Below are 7,267 nucleotides of genomic sequence, written 5' to 3'. Positions count from 1 at the left end.
GAGCTGATCTGGACGAGAGGACAAAAAGACAGTCTGTGCTCCGGCGGGACCTCGGGTATGGAACTCTCCGCCGTCCGCATGACCTCTCCGAACGACACGCTCTCCTCCTCGTGCAAGTCTAACCCTCTGTCTTACTGAATATATCCGCGCTTTGAGCCTGGCCAGTAGGGTGCTTAAACGAGGTTCGAAGTAACTCATTAAGATCACATGTTGGTGTTGGTGGTCCAGGTATAAGGTGGGCGGCATCAGAGAGGTCGTTGAGGAGAACGAGGTGGAGAGAGCAAGACGACAGATGAGGAGCGAGAGAGAAAGGAAGAGAGGAGGGGAGGGGAGAGGAGAGGACAGAGGACGCAGGAATATTATTTGCGTATTCCTCACGTTATGCCATATAAAAGGACGTCCTTCTCCTGGCCTGCTGTGTGCTGTCCTGTCCGGCCTAGAAGCCCACTCCCCCCACTACAACTCTCACACACGCACCGCACATGCTTACGCCAATTCTGGGAATATTTCTTATTCCGGCGACGCGAGGCTAGCGTCCAGTTACCGAGCCTAATTTTTTGCATGCAAACGACCCAAACAGAAGACGAAAAAAACAGACATCAGGCAAAAATTTTATTTCCCAGGCACGCTGAAGGGGAGGAGAGGGGTACAGATAAGAGAGGAAAGGAGTGGGGGGCGCGGGTGGACAGCAGTAAGAGTGTAATGGGATGGCTGCTCTGCATACGTCATGCGCAAACGGAGGGAAAAAGAGTACCCAGTGCACACGTGCAAAATACACACACACACACACATATACAAACACAATGTCACAAACTGCTCTCGTGAGAAAAATTATAAAAATATTTCTGGCACGATTAATTTTCATATGTATGACTGATGGAAGAGCAGTGTGCGCAAACAAAGTAAAGTGATTCAGAGCGCGTAAGCGGTGGCGGTGCGGGGGCGTCAAGGGCCCCGGAGCCCCGGGTACGTCCCCGAGGTTCCCGGCGCCGATGCGTATCTCGTTTGAAATACCGCGCGCTTATTCGCGGGTCCAGGAGGCCGGCGCACGGTATCGCCGCGCTGAGTTATGACCCCGAAGCACCGGTCGCAGCAATTAATAAAGTGACGGTGCAGGTCGGGCGACCTGGGCGTGGCGCGGGGTGGCGGGGCGGCAAGTCAATACGGTTGTCTGTCTGCGACGCTGGCCGCCGCGCTCTTCCCGTTTGTCGTCTCACTGTCTCTTACCCGGTTCCTCTAGCAGCTTCGTGGGCGGCGGTGGCGGCACGGCGACCGAACCGCTCCGGTCACATGATCGAGGCCAGGGTCAGAGAGATAGAGGGGGGGGGGGCACCTGGACCACCACCACGCAGAGCCCCTTCATATGGAAGGAGGACTATTTGACATCGCCCTGACATCAGAATGCCCCCTTCTTGTCTGTCAGGAAACATCGTGTGCGGAAAACGCCAGTCGGCCAAAAATACAATAAAAAATGGGTCAAGGGAACGAGAGGAGCAAAGTTGCCTTGTTTTTCGCAAGCCTACTGTAACTTTTTCTTAATTCTGGAATTAGAAAATTATGAGGTTCTTTTGTACAGATACTTGAACAAATACTTAACACTTACATTAAATTTAATTAAGTCGGTGTTACTTCCATATGCCCCACTTGTTCAACTCGTGTACCCAGCCGCGCAACCATGATCAACACCACCACCACCATCGCCAACATCATGCAAATGAACACACCGGACCTTGACGGATGTGATCGTGACTTCTTCACGACACTCCTCTGCAGGCGCGCCACCTTCACCACACGTCCATGTTCTTGCCCCCCTCCCATTTCCACAGCCTTCCTGTACCGGCCCCATCGATGCCGGGCTCGATATGCCCATCAGACGACTTCGAAAGCAGGGCGATTTGCAGCCCGCCTCCTCGGCGAGCTCTCCTTGTCGCTCGCGCTGAACAGACGGCCGGGCCCCTCTTGGCCGCGCGCGGGGTTCGGCCACGACTGCTAAGTACACGCAAAGTACTTAAGGCGGGCGTGGTGCGGTGGAATGAGCGAAAGAAAGGGCGGGGCGGGCGGTGGGGTGGGGCCGGCCAGTATGACCAGCTGATGGAGCGACTACTCTGGACCTTGGCAGAGGTGGGCGGGCGCTGGGCTAAAGGGACCGAGGGAAGAAGATGCTATCAAAACTTTCGGACAGCGACAGACACACACACACACACCCGCGCAGTCACACACGCACATTCGCACACGCACAGAAACTTGCCAAAGGGGTGCTCACAGCAGCCGGGAGAGGGGGCGATAATGATTTTGCCGCTCCTTCATCGGCAGGATATCCTGTATATGCTGCCTGCAATAATAATTACAACATCGTTTATTGACGTGAGAAAAGAAAAGGGAAAAAACTGAACAAAATAAAAAGCCCTGAACGCTGCACTGGACAACGAACGGAGGATAAAAGCCGCTCTCGGACAAGGCAATCGCCAACACAGAGTTTACGGCTGCAATGCGCATTAGGAGCACGAAACAGACAGACGGACGGACCGGGGCGGACAGCCTGCGGAAGTAAATGATATGATGGTTCTGCACGGCAGCCAGTGACCGCCGTGATTCGACCTTTCGGATGTTTGGACTGTCGGGGCCAGGGTCCGGCCCTGCCACCACTGCTGCCACTGCTCGTCCGAAACTAAACCTCAGCAAACGTATACGTTGGCCCTGTAGTTCCTGTTTAGCGCGACGAATCGAATCGACAGGCATGTACTCCACTAAGTTTTGAACAAAGGAATAGAAAATAAAAGTACAACAAAACTAGTTGTTTGGTTTCATCGCAACACGGACATGGATATGCGAAAGGTAAAATTAAATTAATCGGAAAAGGCGTTTTAATTTTTAACCAAAAGCGGTAGCCTGCATCTATGTCTGCTCGTATGTATTCTCTCTCTCTCTCTCTCTCTCTCTCTCTCTCTGAACACACCCCTTCGAGGCTCGTGTGGGACGGGGCATCGCTCATCTGTCTGCTGAACCAACAGCATCGTGGGAGCTTGACTTACGCAACTAGAGCACGCGAACCAGACCGCGGTGGGAGCGAGGGAGAGGGAGGGAGAGAGAGGGAGAAGGAAGGAGGGAGAAGGAGGGAGGGAGAGAGAGATGTAATAAACCATTGGAACCCCCCGCGGAGTGTAAGGTCGTGTTCCACTAGGCCTTCCCCTAACGAAGCAAGTAATTAATTCTTTCTTGGGCGGCGAAAACAGCTTCCGATATTGAAAAGGCGCAGCCGCAGCAGCCGTGTAGTAGAGGTCGTAATTCTGCCGGTCGGCGGTGGGCGCCTCAGATCGTATATTTCAGCGCAGACCCACCGACTCGCTGCTGCCGCGGGCCGCTTGTTGTATCGGAAACGATAATTCCGTTTAAAATACCCGCCACCGCTCGCCCGGGTCGAAATTATTCAGAGGGGTTTGAAGCTGAAGGGGGTAGCGGAGAGTGTGTATAGGTGCGAGGGTGGAGAATTGAGAGAAAAAAAAGAGAGAGAGAGAAGCGTGCCGATCGAACAATCAATCAATATAGCAGAGCAGCAGCCGCGGTAAATCACACGGCGTGAGCGGGGAAGACAGCGCGATGTAATCTCGGGATTTATTCATCATTATGGTGTTGCTGTGTGTGTGTGTGTGTGTGTGTGTGTTCGTGTGTGTAAGAGTTCGGTCGAACCGTCGCGTCGGGACCAGTAAGGTAACAACAGGTCGCTAAGGCAGCGAAAGTGAAATATTGCACAGGAAGCGGGAGAGGGAAAAGATGAGGGGGAGGGGGGGGCACGGTGGGGTTGGTGGGGTGGCGGACTGTCACGGAGGTGTGTGGGGGCCGAGTAAGCGCACCGCACTGCAACAACCGAATAAAAAGAATATTGACGGGCCGACCGGCCGCGACAGCTCGGCCCAGGAGGACGCGAGGTGTGACTTACGGCGGGCGTGGTGTGCAACGCCCCGCCCACAAAACAAAAGTAGTAAGGAGACTCGTTTCAGCAGTAACAGAGGGGAAAAGCCGAAGGTAATGGCCGTCTTTGGCACTGGAAGACACGCATGCCCGGCAGCACACTCACTAACCGGCGTGTAAGCGCCTGCAATGCGAGTGTAGGCGACCCCGCGGGACACGCGTGTGCCACGGGACTGCCTACCCGGTAGGCGTTGTGGGCGCCCGCGAAGCGATGGCAGGCAGTCCCGCAGGACACGCGTGCGCAGCGGGACTGCCTACTCGACAGGCGCTTAGCGCCTGCAATGCGAGGGTAGGCGACACCGCAAGACACGCGTGCGCTACGGGACTGCCTGCCCGACGGGCGTTTGGATCTTGGTGAGTTCTTTCAGCAACCACGGCGATAGAAAAACAAAACAAAAGAATAAAAGTCTGTGTCACTCACAACCGCGCAAAGTATAATATCCGGTCCTCCGCAACCGAAAAACTGGGCGCAAAACGATGTGTCCTGCAGAAGCTGCTGCTCGCCTTAAACGACGAGCTCTACGTGACAGTTGTGGCTAGACGATAAACGGGCAGGGGGGGGGGAGGGGCGGTTGCTGTAATTCTCATAATCGCCACGGGTTTAAAGCCGTAATAGACCACGCTCCGCCATGCCTTTGGCACGGAAGCGGCCAAGATTTAATTGCGTCGAGACAAAGAGCGGAGCGAGTGAGGTACAGAGTGTGAGAAAGAAGAAAGAAGTGTAGTTAGAAATGCCAATAAATATGTGGGAGCTCCTGGTCTCAACGAAAGAGCCATCATTTTCAAAGCAAACTACGACCTCCATCCCCCTCCTCCTCCTCCTAGCGGAAAACTTTCGGACGCCCCCAACGACACACACACACACAAGCTTGGCGGCCTGGTGGTCCAGACAGCCCACGTACGTCGTGCCGCGAGTCTTTGCTGCGCCGGCGGCGTGGGCTCCGCCGGGTGTCAGAGGGGCATAACAAACCGTGAGCACGACTGACAGGACGACTGACCGCTGCCGGTCGCAGCCAGGATAAGGCGCTGATTGCGACTGACTGCTCGAACACACATCGATTTTCAGCTTGGGACTAACGAGCGCCGCGCACACTGTACCGGCTGCTGGTTTCGAAAAAAGGTTTTACGAGCTGCTCGTCAATAATAATAGACTAGGCAAGCCACGCCTTGAGTACGCCAAAGGTGACAGTAAATAATATGAAAGTGTGAGAGGTGTGTGGCCGAACATCGTCTCGGCACAAATGATTCACATCGGTGCCGTGTAAGTCTTGCTTCGCGCCACCGCTGCTGACTGACCCTCTGCAGCAGTTCCGCTTGCTGCTAAAACTATCGCCGTTCTCTTTGAGTTGATTGAGTCGCCTACCGGCGTGACGCGGCAGAAGCGAGGCAAGGGCGTGCAGCGGCGGCTGTTGCACCTCTCCACCGGCCGGCCTAACGTATGCCGCGCTGCTGTAGGCGTGCGGCCTTAGGCAAACGGTGCCCGTCATTAAAAGCCAATTACTGCGCAGAGTGGCCACACACATAACACATTGAAGAAAAAGAAAAGTTTATTCAGATGCACTACGAATAGTCTTATGAGCAAGCACCCCGAAAAACTCGGAAGAGCAACTTTCTTTACTGTAAATAAAATTTCGTACCAGAAACCGAAGTCATATTTTTCGTTCGGGTGAGGAAAAATACATTTCAAAAAAACGAAAACTTTGTCAAATTAAAGAGATTTTGGTGACCTGAATTTCTTTTTGCTGTCATTTTTTTTCTATGGGAATGTCATGATTTTGTCCCCAAAAAAGGTTATCTGCGTGATAAACCTGATATCATTCAAGGTGCTTGTGGTGTATGAGGGGTAGTTGTAGGAGGGGGGCGGTCTTCCTCGTAGTGACGTCAGGTCGAAGTCAGCGGAGACGGACAGGCGGGGCCGGAAGGCGACAAAGCTAAGGGGGTTCCATAGTTCCTTGTCTGATATTGATACACGGGGGGATAATATAAGGAAGGAGTCAAAGGAGGCGGGAGGGTAGGGTGACAAGGAGTTCCAGAAGCTAAAATGGAGGGGGATGGGGGCTGAGTCCCACGACGAAGGCCGGTCTGGGGCATGGCACATTTCTCAAGCAACGCGTAAGAAAGCTTTCAGCGAGAGCCCTTGAGGGTGCGAAAAAGAGTGGGATGGCGACAGTGGTGGGTGGAAGGAGATGAGGGAGGCTGAGGGAGGGGGGGGGGTATACATCGAGCAGGCATTATGGCCGGATCCTTATCAATTTCCTGCTGAATAGCGCGGGTATACTTGGCATGCATTTCACGGCCAAGGGCACTCGGCACTCGCCACCCTCAGCTTGTTAGCAGGGACGGCGCTGGGGCCCGGATGCTGCCTGGGGTCGCTGCGACGAAACGCTTCTTGCCCACTCAGAGGCAGGGGAGCAGCTCAGCGCCTTCCTGCTTCTTGCCTACCCATCAGGCGCTTCAGTCGTGCACTTCAAGATGAGGGGCGGGGGGAGGGGGGGTAGGGGGTGGAAGTAGAGTGGACCCGCTCGCTATGGGGGGTTGATTAGGAGCCGCACCTCTAGGACACGACAGAGACGCAGCACGTCAATTGTTTCCTGCAGGCTCCATCTTTGACGGCCAGCCGAGCCGCACTTACGCTAGAGATGACAAAATGCAACACAGGCCCCTCTTTGTTAATTTGGATAATTTCTACAGAAATTACACTGGATAATATGCTATTTCGTCCCAATTGAGGGATTCGTATTTTTATAAACTTGTCAGCAAACCGTCAGTATTAGTATTTGAAGTTTTTTCCAGTGTGCCCAAACGCTTGTATACGTGCAAAATGTGACGCTGCTGGGTCCCCCCGTTCCCAAACTCACCCCCTCTTCCTCTCCGGGCCCTTTCTTCGCGCCGCCACATTAGCCTATTCATTCTGGACCCGTCCCTGTTGTTGCGCCCAGCGGAGGCGGCGACGGCGTGTGGTAGGCGGCAAAAAGGGGCGCCGGAAGCCAAGGAGGGAGGCTGAGGAGCAGAAGGGGGAGGGGGGGAGGGGCAAAGTGAGGAGAATGAAAAATGTGCTGCTGGCAGAATAATGAAACATGATGGATTTTCTTCCTTCCGAGAGCGTCGCTTATCAACGAAAAGATATACTTCGGGTTTAACGTCCGGCCGCGCCTGGCCGAGGGGCTTGCCTCTATCTCGGAGAGAAACTTTGGAGCAGCAAGGGGAATTAACGGTGATAGACGGATTGTCAGGTAAAGAAATTGGAGTATTAGAGTTAGATCGAGGTGGTGGGGTGAGGGAGATGAGAAGAGAGTAG

Source organism: Frankliniella occidentalis, unplaced genomic scaffold (genome assembly GCF_000697945.3).
Source record: "Frankliniella occidentalis isolate FOCC.00 unplaced genomic scaffold, Focc_3.1 Scaffold31, whole genome shotgun sequence".
Classification (NCBI taxonomy): Eukaryota; Metazoa; Arthropoda; class Insecta; order Thysanoptera; family Thripidae; genus Frankliniella; species Frankliniella occidentalis.
This window is presented reverse-complemented; position numbering follows the sequence as displayed.